This window comes from Triplophysa dalaica, chromosome 5 (assembly GCF_015846415.1).
Source record: "Triplophysa dalaica isolate WHDGS20190420 chromosome 5, ASM1584641v1, whole genome shotgun sequence".
NCBI lineage: Eukaryota > Metazoa > Chordata > Actinopteri > Cypriniformes > Nemacheilidae > Triplophysa > Triplophysa dalaica.
The window spans coordinates 25,366,704-25,380,514 of record NC_079546.1 but is presented as its reverse complement, the minus strand read 5'-3'; the positions used below and the strand labels follow the sequence as shown (position 1 = coordinate 25,380,514).

At 35.2% G+C, this 13,811-nt stretch overlaps 1 long non-coding RNA gene across 1 annotated transcript; it reads right to left on the bottom strand.

Moving 5' to 3' along the window:
- Positions 1 to 220: 220 nt before the first annotated feature.
- On the bottom strand, positions 221 to 13,087 carry LOC130420830 (uncharacterized). Its single transcript, XR_008906703.1, has 3 exons — positions 12,720 to 13,087; positions 12,360 to 12,488; positions 221 to 307 (listed from the first exon to the last, which is right to left on the bottom strand). It is a non-coding gene; the product is annotated as an uncharacterized LOC130420830 (long non-coding RNA).
- Positions 13,088 to 13,811: the final 724 nt, after the last annotated feature.

The following is a 13,811-nucleotide window of genomic DNA, read 5'->3' as shown; positions in this document are numbered from 1 at the left end:
TCCCAATGAGCTGGCATGAAGCTCAGAGTTACTGCAGACAACATTACACAGATCTGGCCGTCATTCACAATCAAACTGAGAATCAAGTCCTGCTGCACCAGATGTCAATGCTAGGCATTAGTTTATCATGGATTGGTCTGTTCAGAGACTCATGGAAGTGGTCAGATGAAATAAATGTTGTGGACGTGTCCTCCATTAACTGGATGACTGGACAACCTGACTTGATGAACTTGAACCAACCTTGTGGTGTTATACGTCCTGATGGTCTTATAGATGATCAACTGTGTTCAAATACTTTTCCATTCATCTGCAAGACACGTAAGTTTTTATGTGTGATCATAAACTACTCACAACACAAACATCATAAATACACAGAATGAGAGAAGAGACGTTAGACAAACATAGCTGTTGATAGTCAAAATAAATAGTTTGACCACAAATTAAAAAAACTGATGCAAAACACATTGATGATCATATGATGTTAAACAGTCAGGGTTTAATAAAGCAATTGCACTGTAACCCATCGCTTCGCACGGCTTATTGCTTTTATAAAACGTGTAACGTGGTTTCATAAAATAAAAGTAAAATAAATGATATTTAGTCTATGTAGTGCAGTCAGCCGTTATAAACAGGGGTATTTTATAACAGTTTAGAACTGGGCTCAGCCAATCAAAATCAAAGACCAGCAAAGACCAGTTGTTGTCCTTCAACAACAAGACTGCGCAAGAGAAGAAAATCCTGTTTTAATGTCAGATGTGCAGCTATTGTTAGTGTTCTACTGTATTGATCTGATTTGTTCTTCTGAAATGTATTTTTGGTTAAAACGTTGAAGGATGAAAGAGTAAAGAAGGAGAAATTAAATAAAAAAAATAATAATGAAGATTTATACATGAGCTCTGATTTTCTTAATCTGTTTTTTTTTTGGGTGGTGGAAGTTCCACCAGAAACACTCGGGAGACAAAGTGATGAATTAATGATTATTATTCATTTTTCCTTAATGTATCCTAAAGAACAGTTGCTATGAAAACAATATGAGAAGTTGACAAATGATTATTTCCATTTGTATTAAACACATGTAGCTGTTGTGTTAGAAAGATTGGCTGTAGATTTGTGTAACTGTTGTGATGTTGTTTTCTTCACACTTTATATTAGTTGAAAATTAATAAATCTTTTAATCTTCCAGAGACCAAGAAACAGATTGTGAGATTTGAGCTGAAATCTGGTCAGAATGTCAATGATCCTGCAGTGATGGAGACCATCTTACAGTCTGTGAGTATTCAACTATTTGTGTTGAAAGTGTGTCCTATACAACACAATGAGCTGACACACAGATAGTAGAGTTTTTCAGACTCACTCAAACATGTTTGTTACTGGCTTAAGACACAATCACACTTGACTTTTCGTTCCATTGACTTCCATACATACTCATGCAAATTTGTTAGAAGATATTTTGCATTTCACTGTGTTTCAAAGTTCAAGTTTGGTGAACTCTGACCTGTGAATTTGTGTCACGTGAGTGCGTGAGACCAATAGAAGATCAAAATGTCACAGCGTGACCTCTCTGTACTGAAATGTAAAAGATCCTGTTGTGTAGATTCAGCAGAAACTGACAGATTTGGGCGTACACAATGACACAACAGTGACCTGGAGAGTGCAGCCTGATGGAAATGTTTTCACACCAAAACATGAAGATGAAGAGAAACAGAAAGTGTGTTCAGACTTCTGACCGATCACGCCACAGTCGTTGTGTTTAAAGACGTCATTTTCATCACTTAAGAGAAACTTTGAAATACATGTTTTATAGGATTTGGAATTACATGTAAACATTTATAATAACTTCAGTTATTCAAATATATTTAGTTATTCTTGATTGATCTTATAGTTCAGATTTGAAGATGTGTGTTATTAATGATATTATAGTGATAGTAGCGTGACAATCTATTAAACATCAATCTAATGATTACAGATTAAGACAATGACATGTGACAATGTGAGTTAAATGTTGCAGCTGTAGCAGCTGAACATGTAATGCTTTTAGATAAAAACTTTTACAACATACAGTAGTAGTATTCACAACATATACAGTTGAAAGAAAAAGTATGTGAACCCTTTGGGCTTACTTGGATTTCTTCATAAATTGGTCATAAAATGTGTTCTGATCTTCATCTAAGTCACAACAATAGAGAAACACAGTCTGCTTAAACTAATACCGCACAAACATTATACGTTTTCATGTTTTTATTGAACACAACATGTAGACATTCATAGTGTAGGGTGGAAAAAGTATGTGCAAAAAAAAATGTGAAACCCTAGGCTAATGACTTCTCCAAGAGCTAATTGGAGCCAGGAGTCAGCCAACCTGGGGTCCAATCAATGTGATGAGATTGGATGTGTTGATTAAAGCTGGCCTGTCCAATAAAAAACACACACCAGTTTTGAGTTTGCTGTTCTGAAGAAACGTTGTCTGATGTGAACCATGACTCGCACAAAAGAGCTCTCAGAAGACCTACGATCAAGAATTGTTGACTTACATAAAGCTGGAAAGGGCTACAAAAGTATATCTAAAAGCCTTGATGTCCATGTGTCCACGGTAAGACAGATTGTCTACAAATGGAGAAAGTTCAGCACTGTTGCTACACTCCCTAGGCGTGGTCGTCCTGTAAAGATGACTGCAAGAGCACAGCGCAGAATGCTCAATGAGGTGAAGAAGAATCCTAGAGTGTCATCTAAACACTTACAGAAATCTCTGGCACATGCTAACATTTTTGTTGACAAATCTACAATAAGGAAAACATTAAACAAGAATGGACTTCATGGGAGGACACCACTGAGGAAGCCACTGCTGTCCAAAAAAAACATTGCAGCACGTTTGAAGTTTGCAAAAGAGCACCTGGATGTTCCACAGCACTACTGGCAAAACATTCTGTGCACAGATGAAAGCAAAATTGAGTTGTTTGGAAAGAACACACAACGCTATGTGTGGAGAACAAAAGGCACAGCACACCAACATCAAAACCTCAGAGAACCTTAACAGAGGATGGACGATGCAACAGGACAACTACCCAAAGCATAGAAGTAAATCAACAACAGAATGGCTTCAACAGAAGAAAATACGCCTTCTGGAGTGGCCCAGTCAGAGTCCAGACCTCAACCCGATTGAGATGCTGTGGCATGACCTCAAGAGAGCGATTCACACCAGACATCCCAAGAATATTGCTGAACTGAAACACTTTTGTAAAGAGGAATGGTCCAAAATTTCTCCTGACCGTTGTGCAGGTCTGATCTGCAACTATAGGAAACGTTTGCTTGAGGTTATTGCTGCCAAAGGAGGGTCAACCAGTTATTAAACCCAAAGGTTCACATACTTTTTCCACCCTGCACTATGAATGTTTACATGTTGTGTTCAATAAAAACATGAAACCGTATAATGTTTGTGCGGTATTAGTTTAAGCAGACTGTGTTTCTCTATTGTTGTGACTTAGATGAAGATCAGAACACATTTTATGACCAATTTATGAAGAAATCCAAGTAAGCCCAAAGGGTTCACATACTTTTTCTTTCAACTGTAGTAATAACCATGTGTGAAAGGTAATTCAATGTTTTAAAAACTGTTTTGAAACATTTGGTTGTTTGAGAAATGAATTTAAATTAAAGCTTCTTTATAAACACTGAATAGACAAAATGATCTGTGAAAATATTTGTGTTGAAGTGAACTGTGCAAACACATAAATAAATAATAAAACATGTTAAACATATTGTTGAATGATGTTTTTCTGTGTCAATCGCTTCTGTCTCTCAACAACACAATAAGATATTTGTATATTTTGTATAGTCGACTCTGTGCTGGTTTGTTTTGGCCGCCTCCAGTTTTCCTTTGTTTTTTTCTCCAGCTAATGCTGTGACGTAAGTGTAATGTTGACACTAAAAGGGTCTTTGATTTACTTCATAATTTGGAAAAACATTTGCAAACTTAATAACTAAATAACTGAATAACAGAATAACAGAATTATATTAGTGAATGTTTTTAACAGGGTCCCATATTAGATAAAAATATAATATACTCTTTGTTATATTGCAGCCATTTGCTAAAATCATTTAAGTTCCCTTTTTTCCTAATTAATGTACACACGGTACCCCATAATGTTAGAAAACACAGAATTGTTGACATCTTTTTTAGATTTATTAAAAAAGAAAAACTGAAATATCACATGGTCCTAAGTATTCAGACCCACTGCTGTGACACTCATATATTTTACTCAGGTGATGTCCTTTTCTTCTGATCATCCTTGAGATGGTTCTTACACCTTCACCTGAGTCCAGCTGTGTTGTATTATACTGAATGGACTTTATTAGGAAAGCCACACCCCTGTCTATATAAGACCTTACAGGTCACAGTTCATGTCAGAGCAAATGAGAATCATGAGGTCAAAGGAACTGCCTGAAGAGCTCAGAGACAGAATTGTGGCAAGGCACAGATCTGGCCAAGGTTACAAAAAAATTCTAGGAAAAAAACGACTTCATTTTTAGTTTTAAGCATCACAAAACTAATTTTTAAAAAAAAAGATTAAAAACATGAATATATTATGTTATGAAAGAACCCAGATTTTTTTATTCAATTATTATCATGCTCTCAGGCTTTCTCAAGGTTTGTTTTTGTAAGAATATAACAAACACTGAAATATATGACTGCAATACATGCAGGATCTAAATGATTTAGGATGTTAAAAATGTAGAAACACGCATTCATTACTGAAGACTAAAAGATTAAAACAGAAATAATTATTGTTGATTATAGTCCTTTATATAGTAATTGTGTGTGTTTGATTTTACTGATGTTTTACTCATTAATAAAGTGGTTATGTAAACTGGACATAAACAGAAGCCTGTAAAGTGGGCTCAGAACAATCCCCATCACTGGACGATCACTGCACAGTAAAGTCTCTGGTGTAAAAATGAGTTCATACCTATTAGTGTTAAACTTACACTGAAGCAGAGTCTTTCTGGTGTGAAATGTTCATTTATTCATGCAGTTAAATAATCAATTGAGTTCACATTACAAGTGATGATTGATCATTAATGATGAACACCTGCTGTTAACAAACACAATCACTGAAGAAACATCAACAATAAGAATTCACTCTGATAGTGGTTAGTGTTTCCTTTAGTTGGGCTCTTGATCTTTGTTTTCCAGTAATGAAAGTTTATCTTCAGGTGTAATATTGTGATTATTGTTGTTTTTATTACAGAAACAGTGAAATAATTAACATCAACATATATCAATAGTCCAAGAGTAAGAGACTAACTAAAGGATCACTGATCACTATAATGGTGATCTCAAGATCTAATGTTATTTTTCATGTTTTCTTCAGTGATTGTGTTTGTTAACAGTGTAAGGTTTGTATTTTAAACCCGACATTACATTGTCCATAAATCTCTTCCCTGTGCAGCAACACATTAAAATGTTTCTTTAGTCAGACAATCTGTTCTCTGTATAATAAATAAACTATTAACATATTCATCAATTTAACATCAATATGAGCTGAAATACAACTCATGTGACTAAAATATCCATTGTATCAAATACACACTTTTCTTATTAACTTGAACACAATATATACAAGTTTGAGTCCTTTTACTTGAAGAGATTTTACTGAAATACAAAAGTTAACTTACAGATGTTTCTATTAACAGTCAACATTTAAGATTCACAATCTACACAATACAAATATCAATATTTCTCCACAGTAAGTAAGTTAAGTTATTTGATACTAAACAGATAAAAACACATTAACTTACTCGGTATTACATCAATGTTTGTAAAACATATTTACTATTATAATAAAACCTGAAATTTCATGAGAAATAAACACAAGAAACACTTTGTGTCTTTCTTCAGATGCGTCTGACAGCTCTGAGATAAACACACACACGTCACCATGACAACACATAGGTGCCCCCTTATGGCAGAGGCCGGTATTGCACTGTTTTAAAACTCAGTGTGTTACAGTAATAATTTAAACAGTCTCAGAACACACATTAATAAAACATAAATATTTACAAATACACATTATAATGTAGATACGAGTATGTATCTCACATTTGGTGGCAACTTGTTCAACATTAGTTTGTTCTTCACCCACACTGTTAAAGATTTGACTACATATTGTATTTATTGTTAACATTAACATTACAGTAAATTCCTGTGAAACAGTCATCTTGTTTTTGTGTTACGTTACACAGTAAAGATTAATGAGAGTGAATAATGAAGTGAAGATCCTTGATGACATTTACTGATAACAAACAGAGTCACTGAAGAAAAGATAAACAAAACACAACAACAACAACTGACTCACAGACACACAACTTTTGATGCACATCAAGTGTAAATAACCTCAGAATAAAATAAAACACCATTAACATCTTCACAGACACCACTTTCACTTTATCTGTCATATGTGTATACAAAAGCTCTTTTTTTTAAATAAACAGAACTTTGCTTTTCAGAAAATGTTGATCAGTGTTTTCTTAAGTTAGGCACTTGATTCTTAAAACTTGTTTATTTGTACATTATGGTTCTCAGTTACATCCGTGCTTCGAAGCTTTTGTCACAGTGCTCTACTTCGCCATCTGGTGGACAATAAAAATCCCTACACCGACTGTGTCACTCAGATGTTGTATTCATTGAAATGTTATTATAATCTTTATTAGTATATTTAATATATATTTTAATAATATGTAACATTATAACTAAGAGTAACAAAGAAAAATAACATGAGTAAAATGAATAATAATTTCGTATATATGAACACTTCCAAAATGAGATTTTTTTTTTTAAATAGTGTGGATGCATATACAATTTTAAAGTGTTTGGTTGGTGTTGCCCTTAAATGCGATTTCAAATCTCCCGTACTTGTCTAAAATTCTAGAAAAAGTAGTTTCAACTCAACTGTGTACCTTCCTACAAAATAATGACATACACGAAAAGTTTCAGTCTGGCTTTAGACCGCATCACAGCACTGAAACTGCGCTCGTAAGAATTACAAATGACCTCCTTATTGCATCAGATAAAGGAAACATCTCACTATTAGTCCTGCTTGACCTTAGTGCTGCTTTCGATACTGTAGACCATAAAATACTACTAGATCGTATACACCATTATATCGGTATTCAGGGACAGGCACTGCAATGGTTCAGATCTTACTTAACAGACAGATATCAATACGTCCATTTAAATGGGAAATCATCAAATCTTACGCAAGTAAATCACGGATTACCTCAGGGATCGGTTTTAGGACCCTTGCTTTTCTCCATATACATGCTGCCCCTCGGCAACATTATTAGAAAACATGAAATTAGCTTCCACTGTTATGCAGATGATACTCAGCTATATATCTCATCAAACTGGTGCATCGAAGACATAAAACATTGGAATTTCCTTCTTTTAAAATCTAGCAAGACAGAAAAATGACTTATAGCACCAAAAACACCTAAACGGGATATCTCAGATTACAACCTGCAAAATGAAGGCTGCACTGTTACTCCAACAAATACAGTTAAAGACCTAAGCGTTACATTAGACGGCAACCTGTCATTTAAAAATCACATCTCAAATATCACAAAAACAGCCTTCTTCCACCTTAGAAATGTTGCCAAATTACGAAATAGTTTATGTGTGACAGACGCAGAAAAGCTTATTCATGCATTTGTGACCTCACGGCTTGACTATTGCAATGCTCTACTTAGTGGTTGTCCTGTATCATCGATAAACAAACTACAGTTAGTTCAGAATGAAGCTGCCAGAGTTCTTACTAGGTCAAGAAAATACGATCACATAACCCCAGTTTTATCATCGCTTCACTGGCTACCCATTAAGTATCGCATTGATTTTAAAATTATCTTAATTACTTACAAAGCCTTAAACGGTTTAGCACCTACTTACTTAACTGAGCTTTTATCACGTTACAACCCATCACGCTCTCTAAGATCTCAAAATTTAGGACTTTTGATAACACCTAGAATAACTAAATCCACCAAAGGGGGACGAGCTTTCTCATACGTAGCACCTAAACTCTGGAACAGCCTTCCTGATACTATTCGAGGGTCAGACACACTCTCCCAATTTAAATCTAGATTAAAGACACATCTTTTCAGCCAAGCTTTCACTTAATGCATAGTTACTGAACAGCAGCTACGCTAATTATTCTCTTTATTCTCTTTCCGCCTCTGCCTCGGGATGCCCATCCCGAGGTAAGAAGAAGTTCCACCGTGTCCAGACGACTGACAGATGCCCATCCCCAAATTGAGATTACGCCAGCTACATCTGCAGACTGACTGACCATCCCAGCTCCATCTAAGGCAATTCCACCACCAGCCAAGAGAAATATGTCCATCGGACCATCCCATCTCAGACCAATACACCCCCAACCAAGAGCAAAGACGGATTATTTGTCTTATTAATGCTGAAATTACAATATTTGGTATTAAATGCTAAAATTTAAATCACATGTCTGCAGTTTGAGTGCAGCTATGACACATCAAAGGGGATCTGGCCCTCCCGGCTGAGCCTGGTTCAATCATAGGAGTTTGGGTTCCTCGCCACAGCAGGGCAGTGTTGGCCTGCTCACCGGAGACTGCATTTATTTATTTATTTATAAATTAGACATCATTTATTAGAATGATCTTACTCGTTGTATAAATACCATGCACTGTGCTGTGTTTTAACTTTTCTGTTTTTCCTATTTGACCCTGTAAAGCTGCTTTGAAACAATACACATTGTGAAAAGCGCTATATAAATAAACTTGAATTGAATTGAGTAGTATATCAGTATGGTATATTCAGATGAAGTTTTGGCTATAAGACATTTTTTTGGCTGTTATAAATGTACTTTAAAAACACACTATTACATCTAACCCAAAATGTATTTAAATAAAATAATCAAGGATGAGAGCCTAACTAAAGCACACGCTAAACCCTACCAGGATGACTTTTTTTTCCTATTTTCTTCAGTGATTGTGTTTGTTAACAGCAGGTCTTCATCATTAATGACTCAATCATCACTTCTAATGTGAACTTAATTGACTAATTAACTGCATGAATGAATTAACATTTCACAGCAGAAAGAAACTGCTTCAGTGTAAATTTGGAATTTGGAGAAAACCTTCATCATGTTAGTCCTGTTAAAGTCTCTGACAACAAAAGTCTTAACTGAGCACTGTGTCCAATTATTTTAAGACAACAGAAGTATTTTACAAATGTCACCATTAAACTACAGAATGTGTTCTAGTCTATAATAGTGTCATGACTCAGTCGATGAGAAAAGAGGAAATGAGAAACACAGGAAGAGTTACAAATGTTGTCATGAAGAAATATAAGTAGATGATGAGAAGAGACTCAGTAAGAGAAACACAACATGACTGAGAAGAGTGATATATGTCTGCTGGGACTGATCCTTCTCTCTTCACTATTCACAGGTAAACTATACAACACATTTATTTCATCACATTTCATTTCATTACTCTCACTGACATTCTGACAAACATGTTCAGTTTCCTCTCATGTCACATTTATTATAGAGTTCATGTGTCTTCACTTACGGAACAAAAATGTATGAATATTCTCTCAAACCAATTATTTTACATCATACATTTCCATATATTTGAAGCTGGTGCTAATCTTTTTTGATATACAGCAATATGTGCATTGACAATATATGAATATTGAACATACAATATATTTAGAAACAAAGACAAAAATAAAACTGAAAAAGGTTCACATGTAGATGTGATTGTTTAGTATACACATATAGGCCGGGTTTCACAGACATGGTTTAGCTTGAGCCAGGACTAAGCCTTAGTTGAATTAAGATATTTAAGTCGCTTTTAAGATATGCCTGAGTAGAATACATTACTGGTGTGCATCTTGAGACAAAACAATGTCACTGATATATTTTAAGATATTTCTGGGCAAATTATATTGAGTTAAGACAGGTCACACATTCATTTTAGTCTGACTAGCCTTAAGCCTTGACTGTGAAACCGGGCCATAGTGTTTAATGTTGTATTACTATGAAATGTAGAAGGGTCTCTAGTGTGTAATTGTGTGGGGTTACCGTGGTGATGAAGAGTAGAGTCTGTGGTTAGGACAACAATTGACTGAACATCATGAAGATCATATATTACTTTATTGTGCGTTATTCAGTAAAGCAATTTTCAATAAGTGCTTCAGTTTGAACAGGAGTTCTTAGGCTATTGTGAAGTGGCTATGTTTAAAAATATAAAACATGTATGTTGTAATTCTTAACATAAGAAATATTATGGTCAATATATGTTTACACATTCAGTCCCATATCTTATCACGTGTACATCATTATATTATAAAGTATTTTACTGGTTATAAAATTACATATATTGGAACATATAACTAAATATATTATGGTCAATAAATTTTTCAATATATGAAAAGTGGCAATTCCTTATGTATTATTTAATATATCTTAATATATTTACACAATTTATTATTATCTATATTTTCAAATATACCATTATGTCATTTTATATATTTTACATTCATATATTAGGAAATATATTTTCTTTCCGTAAGGGTTATTCTCACTTTTAAAAGTCTGATGTCAAATCACACGAGATCTTTTACTTGACCACTTCAGCTTTATACTTCACAGAGGCTATTTTTGACTGCCATGTATGGGTTTTACTCGCACGCACAGGCCAGTGTTGTTTTTAAACGTGTCATTTGTTTATTTTTATTTCACAGACACGATTAGCAACACAATACCAGCGTGTTTCCAACATAGTCTACTAATGTGTGTGTATTTACTGTAAAGTCTACAGTGTAAATACTCTTTATTTTCCTGCTGTCCTGAGGGCTGTTGTGGTGTCTCGTACCGTCCCCACAAGACAGAAGCGACAGCCGCGCAGCTTGAAACGGAGCTCTGAATACACCGTATATATCATTTACATACAGAAACAAGATTGTATAGTGTTCTTTATAGCTGATGTCAGTAAACACTCATTAGGGTGCAGACCAAAGAAACGATGCGTTATCACTTTCAGCCGAACCAACACAAGTAACGAAGGAAAGTCCTGGTGTTAAATGTACACCCGCTGGTGTATCTTTGAGTCTGTACCTACGGGTGTACAAATTTACACTGAAGCAGAGTCTTTCTGGTGTGAAATGTTAATTTATTCATGGGGTTAATAAATCAATTGAGTTGACTTTACAGTGATGATTGATCTTTAGTGATCACACCTGCTGTTCACGAAGTGTTTATATACACAGCTGATGTAAAGCAAACACAACAGATCTATGTGTAGAACTAATGTGGTCTCTTAATATCACAAAATATCAAGATGCTTTAAACATCTTTAAACAGTGTTTCGATAATCACTTGTTAAAAGAAGTTTGAGTGTAAAAGATGTTCATGTAGAGTTAGAGGTTTAGCTGCAGTTTGAAATGTTTTAGATGTGATGTGGCGTCATCATTAGTGTGATGAGGATTCTCTTTAGTGGGGTACTTGAGGTACTTGTTTCTTTTGCTGTTGATAATGAGTTAAACAGACATACTGCCTGTGGTTTAAATTGTTTGTTGCTTGAAGTCATCAGAAAATGATAAAAGTGTAATGAAATGTTTTAGTCAAGCCAGAGATGTCAATGTTTGTCAATAGTGGTGTGTAAGATAAACAGATACTGACTTTGTCAACAATTATAAATAAGCTTCTACTCAATAGAAAGACAAGACTGTGCACCTGCTTGCTTTAACATGATGTATGTTTAGAACAGTTCTTTTCACAAGTAGGGAAAACTGTTAAGTTGGACTTTAGTACAAGTACCCAACTAAATAAAACACTGATCACCATAATGGTGAATTTAAATGACTTGTTCAATAAAACAACATCAGAAAAAACTAAATACAACTAAAGCTCTACTAATGATATTTAAAGAAGTCAAAAGTTTCATTTAGTTACATGTAAATATGTATTATATTAGCATATGTGATTGTGTATTTATATGACATGAATCTGTGTGGCTACAGTCTTTATTTCCTGTTCTTGTTCATTTCTTCAGTAGACTCTGATCTTTAGTGATGACACCTGCTGTTCATGATCAATCATCACTTGGAAAGTCAACTCAATTGATTCATTAACTGCATGAATAAATAAACATTTCACACCAGAAAGTGCATGATCATAGTAACTGCGGCCTACTTATGTGTTTATTTTATGTGTTTGTGACATGAATAAACAAATTATGAGTTTAAATCACTGTTAGTCGCTCTGTGTGTGCGTGTGTGTGTGCGCGTGTGCGTGTGTGCGTGTGTGTGTGTGTCTGTGTGTGTTTCTTACTTTTCATCGATTACAATGAAAATTCATCATTGTGTAGAGCGGCAACATGTGGGTTCACTGCAACCTGTTTCTTCTGTTTCCTGGCATTTTAGATGATGCTTCTTCTTGTTCCACTCTCTGGATTAATATCTACAAAGAGTCAGGAAAAACAAAATGTTGTATATTAAATGTACAAAATATATTATATTAAAACACATGAATTAAATCATTAGCTTGCTAGTGTTAAATAGCGGAGACTTCTAAATAATTTGCCCTAAAAAAATCCATCTCTCGTTGAGAAATATTGTTTTAAAGGTCTTAACAGGTATATAACATTAACATATCTATAAAATGCAGGTAAGGAAGTTGTTCAACTAATACCTTTCATTGGACTCCAAGATACACGCTTGCCCCATCCTGGTACTCAAGATTGAATATGTAACATGTTATGAACAGAGTGGGAAGGCCAGACATGAAGCTGTGCTGAGCACCGTCACACACAACCTAACCTTCAGTAGTCAGTATCCAGTGGCCTGCATGGCAAAGTGTGTCCTAAAACAAACAATACCACATGTGACAATAGTTAATAGTTACTATACAATTTATCTTTAAGCATTTTACATTTAAACTACATTTTAGTATAAGTGACTCTACGAACAAACTCTAAGCAAATTAAACAGAGTAACTTACACTTAAAACCGTACTTATACAGAAATGTAATCCAACTAACGTTAGGGATGTCACGGTCAAGAAATTGTCACACTAGTATTTTGTAACGGGTCGTCTCACTCCCACCATCCCACGGTCCTATCTGGGAGACAGTCCTGCTCTAACGATGAGGGTGTCGCTAACGTCTTTTGCTACAGCTCTCATCTGGCCTCCGTTACATAAACTGTATATCTATGGTTACGTACATTAATCACTTTACCGGGCTATCCTCCGTGAACAACGACTTACCGCAAGCTTTGGTGACTTGTTTTAATTTGGTCTCTCGATTTACGGGTCACTGCATTTGCACATTTGAATTACACCAGAAAATCATCACGAGCGAGTGTGGTATCACAACTGTCGAAGCATGTAACTTTTACCGAGTCTACGGCGGGCGCGATGTTCAACATTAAAAAAACAACCGTCAACTTACTAATACAATGAACTGTAGCTCGTCACATACGCCTTCACTCCTGATTTGTACAAAAACTCTAAATAACATGAACAACTTCTGTCATCAGGTGCTATAGCGACGGAGAATGTTTGAAATCTTACCGCGACGGCGCTGCTGAAACCCCGCGCAAGACTCCTTCGGTCCCCGCGGATAGAGGTTGAATCCGGGGTTACCAATGTGAAACGCGAATGTAGATACCTCTATATAAAGTTACCAGCATGATAGTTACCAAATATGGAAAAAACGTAATAAATCACTTACCACATGTGTGAATCACTCATTTTGCGCACTACACCAATCTCGACCGTTGA